A 9,603-nucleotide genomic window follows, 5' to 3' on the forward strand; every position below is an offset into this window, starting at 1 on the left:
CTATAGACAGAAACAATTGAAAAAAATGAAAAAGCAAGCTGATGTGAGTTCATATTATTTATAAAGTGTTTTGCTTTTAAATCTAGATTGATCAGATAGATTTATTGTCTTTATTTCTGTTTTATGAAAGTTCACAAATCTACAGGTCACAGTTTTATACAGATGAATATATTATAGTGTCAATTTAACATTCAGAGAAGAATATGCATTAGTTAAAATAACATTATTAACCTACTCTTATTAAATTTAAGTTGGAAATTTGGTTGCTAAGATTTGATGATGAGATTATTAGGAGTTCCATGTGATGAAAGGGTAATATATAAATAAAATGATATGTATATATGAAAAATGTTAAGAGTGAGAAATGCTATTAAGAGGTACAAGGAAATCAAAATAGAAGGAAAAGAGAGTATTTAGAAAAAGCAAATAAAAAGAAAAAATAGTGGCAGTTAGAGAGACCTGGTGTAGTCTTTCTAACAGGAACTTTAATTTAGTATTGAATGACCCTGAACTTTAGATAAAGAATGAATTTGGATACAGTAGAATTTGAAAAAATGGTCAAAACTTTGAGGACCATGTAAAGGAAGTGGTGAGAATATCAACATCTTTATCAGCAGCAGGAGCAACAGCATCAAAGATGGAAAAAAGTGGCAGCATGGATGAAGGAACGTCTTAAAAGAATTTTTTTTTTACTGTGTAATATGTGAAATAAACACCCTCTTCTTCAACTATGAAATTTTTAGTAAAGTATACATAGTTCACCAATGTTCTTCATTTAAGGAGGATTTTAAGGTAGGTAGAACTCAAAGACATGAGGTGTTGGTTTCTGTGTCATGTAAGATGCAACACAATGTTAGGTGAAAAAAATGGAAGAAAAAAAAATTAAGCTGGCATTAGAGTTCACCAAGAATATATTGTTTTAGAAGTTACTGACCTATTTATTTTTATTGAGACTTAGTTTGGAAAATAAAACCCTAGTCTAAGGAGATGATTCACAAATAAGATTAATAATTCTGCATGTAATTCTTCCCTTAGAAATCATTTTTCTAATACACTGTAGACTTAGTGCTTCATGGAAATTGCTTTGGGAAGAGTGGCTTCATCACCAAAAATGAAGACCTGTGAAAAGGAAACCAGTTATGTAAAAATGAAATCTATAATTAATTAATTAAAATATTTTATTTCCTAACCAGGTAAAAATGGCTAGGTCATAGGGAAGTATATTATCTGCAATGTTCTCATTCCTGAGAATAAACACCCAGTAAAAGCTTTGCTTTTAGTTTTTGAGTTCATTTATTTAGTATTATTAGTCAAGTCAGGGCAGGGTGATTATAAATAAACCCTAAAAACTTAGGGTTCTGACACAAGAAAAACATTCATACATACATTTACTAATTTGATTATATGAGCTGTTTATATGCATTGCATATATACTATTGTGGTAAATTGAATTATGTACTGAAAGAAAAGACATGCTCTTAATCTTAATTTTTATTCATGTGGGTGTCAAACCTTTTGTAAATAAGATCTTTTGAAGATGCTATGACTAGTTAAGTTGCAGCCAAATTGAATAAGAGTAGGTCTAAATCTCTATTACTGGAGAGTTTACAAGAGAGGAAATTCAGATGCAGTTAGTCCGTAAAAAATAGAAACCAGAAGAAGCAAGAGATAGAAAATCAAGAAGTCAGAGAAAGCAAGACAGCATGGTGGAAGCAGAGATGCAAACCCAGGAATCCAAGGACAATGGCAAATCAGCACCAGGTGCTACAGACTTTGAGGAGAAAAGGTGGTCTGTGAGAACTTGATGCTGAATTTCTTGAATACAATTGATTGTATGGGATTTGTCATAATAGCTCTAGCAAAGTGAAAGTTTATATATGAATGCTCTTGTGCTCTCTCTTGCTCCCTCTTTCTCTCTCTCTGTGTGTGTATGTATGTAAACATGTACATTTAATAGTTTGGTGAAGGTTGATTGACTCTCCTGCATGTCATGGCATGTCATGGTATTCCTGTAATTCAGGCTACTTGTGTTTTCTAACTTCATTTCCTACCCCCGCAGTCGAGAGAATGTAGAAAACATATTTATACATTACCGTCTTGGATCACAAAAAGCAAATATGCTGTCTAATTTCCATAGGCAAGAATTGGCGAGAATTATTTATGTGACTCCACCTAAACATACAAGGACAGGGAAATGCACATTACTGGAGATTTAACCATGTCCTCAATGAAACATGTCCAAGTCTTAACATTGTGGCTTGCGGGTCTGAACTCGTTTGTAAATAGGATCTTCAAAATCCTAATAAAATGAGGTTAGAGACAAGGAGGTTGGGCCTTCATTCAATATGATGGTACATCTGGGGAGGAAGGTAGGAGCTACTGAGGAGACAGGAGGATGATGATTACAAGGTGACAGAGGCAGAGATTGATTACCGGTAAACTACCACTAGGACACGATGGAATTTGAAGAAAGCATTGCCTGCTGCCACCTTCATTTTGTACTTCTAGTCTCCAAAAATGTGAGACAATACATTCTGGAATTTAAAGTCAACTAGTCCGTAGAATTTCTTGTAGTAGCACTGGCAAACTAAGACACACATGCATTTTTCAGTAAGCCTGACGCTACTGCAAAATGTTGTTCTTATCCCATAGATTTTTGCAATACTGCTAGGGCAAGAAATCTACTTTTGATGATAGTTTAGGTGGTTATGAAACAAATTCATCATTTCATCACTATTTTGAAGGTTGAAAAATCCTTTTTTTAACCATACTTTAATGTTCATTTTTTTAACCAAATTTTCACGTTTCTGAACAATTCACTACAATATGTAAAATAAATTGTGAAGAGACAGTCAAGTGAATGAAATCAATACCTTCAAGGTAGAAATGGGAAATGAAGCATGTTGAAATTCTGTAATTATAGATAGGGCAAATCTCATTACTTCTGGAGGATTTTTTAGGCTGTGAACACAGAATCATTTAATGTTATGCAATAATGTAAAGAAAGTTTCAAACTTGTTAGAGGTTGATAATTGTTATGTACTAATATTTATTGTTTAAACTTTAATCAGCAAACATTGTTTTGAGCTGCGACTACAGCCAAAGCATAAATTATAAATGGGAATCAAAAGACCAAACTGACATATTCCTCAAATATGGGAATTTACTTTCTACTCAGGAAGACAGACACATATTTGAACTCTGCTGTATATATAACTTGCTGTTATAATTAATGTATGGATTCAAAAGGGAAAATAGAGGTCAAGATTATTTCTGATCAAAGGAGCTGAGAAAATTTCCTGGAAGGAAGTTCTCATTAAGTTTTGATTAGAATATGGTTAAGCAGACAATTAAATGAAGATGATGCCTAGAGAAAACAACCATGGGCAAATACACAAGGAGGGGAATTTTCAGATGGTATTAACTTTGTTTAACTGGAACATGTAGGGGGTATAATGAAAATTGATAATAATAGTAGGTGGCTCATTGAATGTTTATTCTGTGTCAGGCATCCTTAACAATTCAGATATGTTAATTTTATAAAACCTGTGAAATATCATATATTACTATTCTTATTTTATAAATGACTAAATTGAGAGATTTGGTAATTTTACCAAGTTTATGTAGCTGGTGCTGATTTTCAAATCCAGGCTACATAGGTGGTAGAACAGAAAAATATGAAAGAACCTGATTTATGTAAACAAATTTGAAGGCCAGGATAAAAATGGTACTTTTTACTTTGTTCAGCACATGTTGGCCTCATTTTAGGTTCAAATGATCAGAACTACTTTCTACAAAAAACAAACAAACCAAAAAAGAAGTTAACCCCAATATATAGAACACACCGGAGAAGGTAAAGGTCAAAGTTGGGTCAACGTTACTCAGGTCTGAATCAATGACAGTATGAATTAGGAGAGTGCTAGTGAAATCAATGGGGTAGTGAAAAACAAGACTGCATGTAGTAGACTCAAACACAACTTAGAAATATAGCGCCAACAGCTATCTAAAGACAATGAAAGTAACTTTGAAATATCAAGCACAGGTCACAGTGGAAATTGTGGTAAAATTTAAATTTCAAGTTAAGTTATGGGATTTATGTAGGTGAAAATAACATTTAAGAAAGGAAGAGAGAAACTGCCAAACTGCCTTCCACAGTGGTTGCACCATTTGACATTCCCACCAACAGTGGATAAGTGTGCCTGTTTCTCCGCATCCTCTCCAGCACTTGTCATTTTCTGTTTTGTTGATAATGGCCATTCTGGTGGGTGTGAGATGATATCTCATTGTGGTTTTGATTTGCATTTCTCTAATGGCCAGGGACATTGAGCATCTCTTCATGTGCCTTTTGGCCATTTGTATTTCCTCTTCTGAGAGGTGTCTGTTCAAGTCTTTTCCCCATTTTGTAATTGGGTTGGCTGGCTTTTTGTTGTTGAGTTGGACAATCTCTTTATAAATTCTGGATACTAGACCTTTATCTGATATGTCGTTTCCAAATATTGTCTCCCATTGTGTAGGCTGTCTTTCTACTTCGCCATATGACCCAGCAATACCATTGCTAGGTATCTACTCAAAGGACTTAAGGGCAAAGACACAAATGGACATTTGCACACCAATGTTTATAGCAGCGTTATTTACAATTGCAAAGAGATGGAAACAGCCAAAATGTCCATCAACAGACGAGTGGCTAAACAAACTGCGGTATATACATACGATGGAATATTATGCAGCTTTAAGACAGAATAACTTATAAAGCATGTAATAACATGGATGGACCTAGAGAACATTATGCTGAGTGAGTCTAGCCAAAAACTAAAGGACAAATACTGTATGGTCCCACTGATGTGAACCGACATTCGAGAATAAACTTGGAATATGTCATTGGTAACAGAGACCAATAGGACTTAGAAACAGGGTAAGATAATGGGTAATTGGAGCTGAAGGGATACAGACTGTGCAATAGGACTAGATACAAAAACTCAAAAATGGACAGCACAATAATACCTAATTGAAAAGTAATCATGTTAAAACACTGAATGAAGCTGCATCTGAGCTATAGGTTTTTTTTTTGTCTGTTTGTTTGTTTGTTTGTGTCTTTTTTTTACTATTATTATTATTTTTATTTTTTTCTCTATATTAACATTCTATATCTTTTTCTGTTGTTTTGCCAGTTCTTTTCCTAAATCGATGCAAATGTACTAAGAAATGATGATCATGCATCTATGTGATGATAAGAATTACTGATTGCATATGTAGAATTGAATGATTTCTAAATGTTGTGTCAATTTCTTTTTTTTCTTTAATTAATAAAAAAAATTAAAAAAAAGAAAAAAGAAAGGAAGAGAGAGCAGAATGAAGGGAAAGAATAAATGAAAATTTGAGTAAAATAATTTAAATGGGGTATTTAGCAGAACATCTAAATATAAATTACTAGAAGCCATTTAGAATCACAGAAAAGTAACTTTTAAGATACATTCATCCAGATTGACTTTAATTTCCTGGAATATGTTTGGCTCGATTATTTGAATGACTTACCCAGCTTTAAAAAAAAATTAAAACTCCAGATAAGCTTTTTTTTTCCATGTTTAGATGTTAAAAAGTCAGTAAGGGATTATCACAACCAAATGCAGAGGCAGAAAGACCTGAGCAGGATAAGCAGAGAAATAAAAGCACTTTTTCCCTTTGGGCATTTTCAAATTGAGACAAACCTGTTGATTCTGAGACCCTTTCTTTTAAGGAGTACAAGAATCAAAGCCCATCTCCGTGTCCACCCAGGATGAGAAGTTTGCAAGGACATCTGCCCACAGGTGACAGCCTCAGGGTGAAGGTTATGCCAGAGGTCTATGATCTCATCTTTCAAAGGGTGTGGAAATCTTTAGCAGTTTTTTCACATTAGCCATGTACTCATATACCAGCCTATGCATTAGGTTAACTCCAATAAAGCAATTGTGATTGGAGAATTTGTGGTGTGTATGAAGAAGAGAAAGTAGTCTAAAATTTAAGATACATAAATGAAAAGAAGTAAAATACCTTGCATTTGTATAATGACTGAGATTCATTTAAAATGTGTTCATCAAAATTTCATTTGATTTTCACACTATTTTCCATAGTAGGGTATTTTACAAAGTTGATTACTAAGTTACAGTGCCGTTCATTCATACACCCAAGGGTTTAACATTAGAAAGCATATGTCCTGTGAGACGAAGCAATATATTTTGACTCCAAATTGATCAGTCCTTCAATTAAACATGTAATCCTGGAGGAAAAGAATTGGAAATTTGGGATAGGAAGAAGAATGTTTATCAAGTGAGTAAAATGTTTGCTGAGATATAAAATACTCAGTATATTGGATTAGAATGGAAAACAGACCTTAACCAAGATGCATTATTCTCTCCAAACAAGTCAGGTCCTATGTAGAAATATCAATGGCTCTAACTCCTGGTAAGTAACAAATTTTTCAAGTCCTGTTGCTAGAAGCTAAAGCAGCTATCACACGTCTGCCAAGGGTACCATCCTTGTTGTTAAACATAAGGAAAATCTAAAGGTGCATTTGTTAAAGCAAAATATTTAACTTTAGAAAGACAGCAAGAACAAAGGAAAAAAGAATGACATAGGAAACTGTAATTTCAGAATAATGTATTTCAAAAAAAGAGAGTTCTGAATCTGATTTGTCAAATTTTAGACAGAGTTTTATTTTTTAAATCCTGCCATTAAAAAAAAATTGTATTAGACAAGTTATGGTATTACAGAACAATCATGCATAAAATACAGGATTCCCTACACCTCCCCACACCAACGCTTACATTGATGAGGAAAATTTGTCACATTTGATGATAGCACTATTTTTTTATAATTCTACTACTGGTTTACAGCAGTTGTATTTGTTATGAGTGATGAAAGATTATTATAGTACCACTACTAACTATTGTCCATCATTTACATAAAAGTTTTTCCCAATATTCCCAACTTATTATGACTACTATTTCATGCTTGTCTTTATTACCCATCTACCCATACACTGGATAAAGCGGGTGTCAGCCACAAGGTTTCTATAATCACTGATCACTGGATAAAGTGGGTGTCAGCCACAAGGTTTCTATAATCACTGATCACAAGGTGAAAACCACCTAAGTGAGCAATCATTAACAAAGATGGAGGCTACTGGATTACAGTTCAACAATTGCAGGTATTTCCTTTTGGCTTTGCTAATACTCTGGAACCTAAAAAGAAATGTCTATGCAATGAGTCAGGACTCATAGTCATTTGTCAAATCCTAATTTCTCAATTATATCTCCCCCAACTCCTTGGATCATTCTCTAAATCCTGGGGAATATCTGGGCAAAGACAGTGCTAACTATTTGTGCTGAAAAAGAGGTGTTGACAATTTGAAGTAGAAGGCTGGAACTTGATGCTGTTGGAGAAACTGGTACTTCTGGACTTCAGGACTTATCTGGCAAACCTGGAGGTTTAAGTTTCTATTAAAAATAAATTTAATAGATAAAACTTCTATAGAGCCTTAGATAGACTCCCGCATTTTCTTTAGTGATTTCATGAAAACTGTTGGTTGGGGCTTGGTATACAGTGGTAGTTTCCAGTATCTAGCTGAAGATTGCATAAGACTAACCTTCAGAATGACCTCTCAACTCTCTTTGAAGTATCTTAGCCACTGAAACCTTATTTCATTTTATTTCTTTTTTCCCTTTTGGCCTAGAAAGCATTGTCGATCCCATGATGCCAGGTCCAGTATTATCCCTGGAATCCATGTCCCACATTGCCAGGGAGATCAAATCCACTGGAAGTCATGTCTTATGTAGAGGGGAGAGTAGTGAGTTTACTTGCAGAGTTTGCTTAGAGAGAGAGGCCTCATCTGAGCAACAAATGAGGTTCTCAGAGGGTGACTTTCAGGTATAATTTTAAGAAGATGTAGCTTTACACTTACAGAAATAAGTTTCATCAGGGCAAGTCTCAGATTGAGGGCTTCACTTATTAAATCTAGAGTCCCTAACACTTGAAAGACTATGAGGAATTCCCTAGGTAGGATGTTTAATAGTTTCACATTTTTTATCCAGACCTAAAGCGATTTTGCAAATACTTTTTAAATTTTCAGCCCCCAAAACTCAGGAATCTATCAGGGTATTATAATAATCTGTACTGAATAACAAGCTCTCCTTCCCTATTCTAGGTTCTATGTAATTACATTAAAACAAAACTGAGCAGACAGGTTAAGTTAGATAGAGTGTGACAGAAAAATTAAATTTTGGACAAAATAAACATCTCTTCCTTTGATCTTATCCAGAAGTTGAAGTTTTAATTCTCTATTCTGATTTACCTTAGTCCTAACAAGATCAGCTTCATTTTGAAGCCTGCTCTCTTTTTCATCAGTGTCCAAGTGTCTGTTTGTGTCCCTGCTTCCTATTCTTCAGAGTATATACTTAGTAATGGGGATGCTGAATCATTTAACAATTCTACACTTTGCTTCACGAGGAACCATCAAACTGCCTTCCAAAGTGGCTGCACTATTTAACGTTCCCACCAACAGTGAATAATAAATGTACATATTTATTATTCACATCCTCTCCAGAAATTGTAGATTTCTGACTTTTTTTTATAATGGCCATTTTGTTAATTGTGAGATAATATCTCATCCTGGTTTTGATTTACAGTTCCCGAGTAGCTAGTAAAGTTGAGCATCTATTCATATGCTTTTGAGCCATTTGTATTTCCTCTTTGGAAAAGTGTCTAACCATGCTTTTTGCACATTTTTAAGTTGGATTGTTTGTCTTTTTGTTGTTGAGCTGTAGGATCACTTTATATATTCCAGATATTAAATCCTTATCTGATATATGGATTCCAAATATTGTCACCCATTGAATAGGCTGACTGTTTTCTTTCCTGACGAAGTCCTTTGATGCATAAAGTATTCCATTTTTATCTATTTCTGCTTTCATTTCTTGTGCATTTGGTGTAAGGTGAAGAAATCCAACTCCTACCACAAGACCTTCAAGATATTTGGCTACATCTTCTTCTAAACATTGTATGGCCTTAGCTCTAATGTTTAAACTTTGTTTATTTTGAGTTAATTTATGTGTAAGGTGTAGATAGGGGATGTCTTTCATTATTTTGGATATGGATATCTGGTTATCCAAGCACCAGATTTTGAAGAGACTTCTTTGTCTCAGTTTAGTGGACTTGGCAGCCTTATCCAAAATAAATTGTCTGTCGATGTGATGATGTATTTCTGAACTCTCAATTCAATTCTATTGTTGGGTATATTTAGCTTTATGTCAGTACCACACTGTTTTGACCACTGTAACTTAATAATAAGCCTTAAAATAAGGTAGTGTGAGACCTCCCACTTCCTTTTTCTTTCCCAAGATATTTTTAGCTATTTGAGCAGTTCTATACTTAACTTCCTAAGGACCACCAAACTGTCTTCAAGTACCCTTCCAAATAAATTTGGTTATTGGTTTTCTATTTCTGCAAAGTAAGTTACTGGGATTTTAATTTGTATCACATTGAATCTATAAATCAACTTTGGTAGAATTGAAATCTTAACTACATTTACTCTTCCAATCCATGAACACAGTATGCCCTTCCATTTAGGTC

Source organism: Tamandua tetradactyla, chromosome 26, assembly GCF_023851605.1.
Source record: "Tamandua tetradactyla isolate mTamTet1 chromosome 26, mTamTet1.pri, whole genome shotgun sequence".
NCBI lineage: Eukaryota > Metazoa > Chordata > Mammalia > Pilosa > Myrmecophagidae > Tamandua > Tamandua tetradactyla.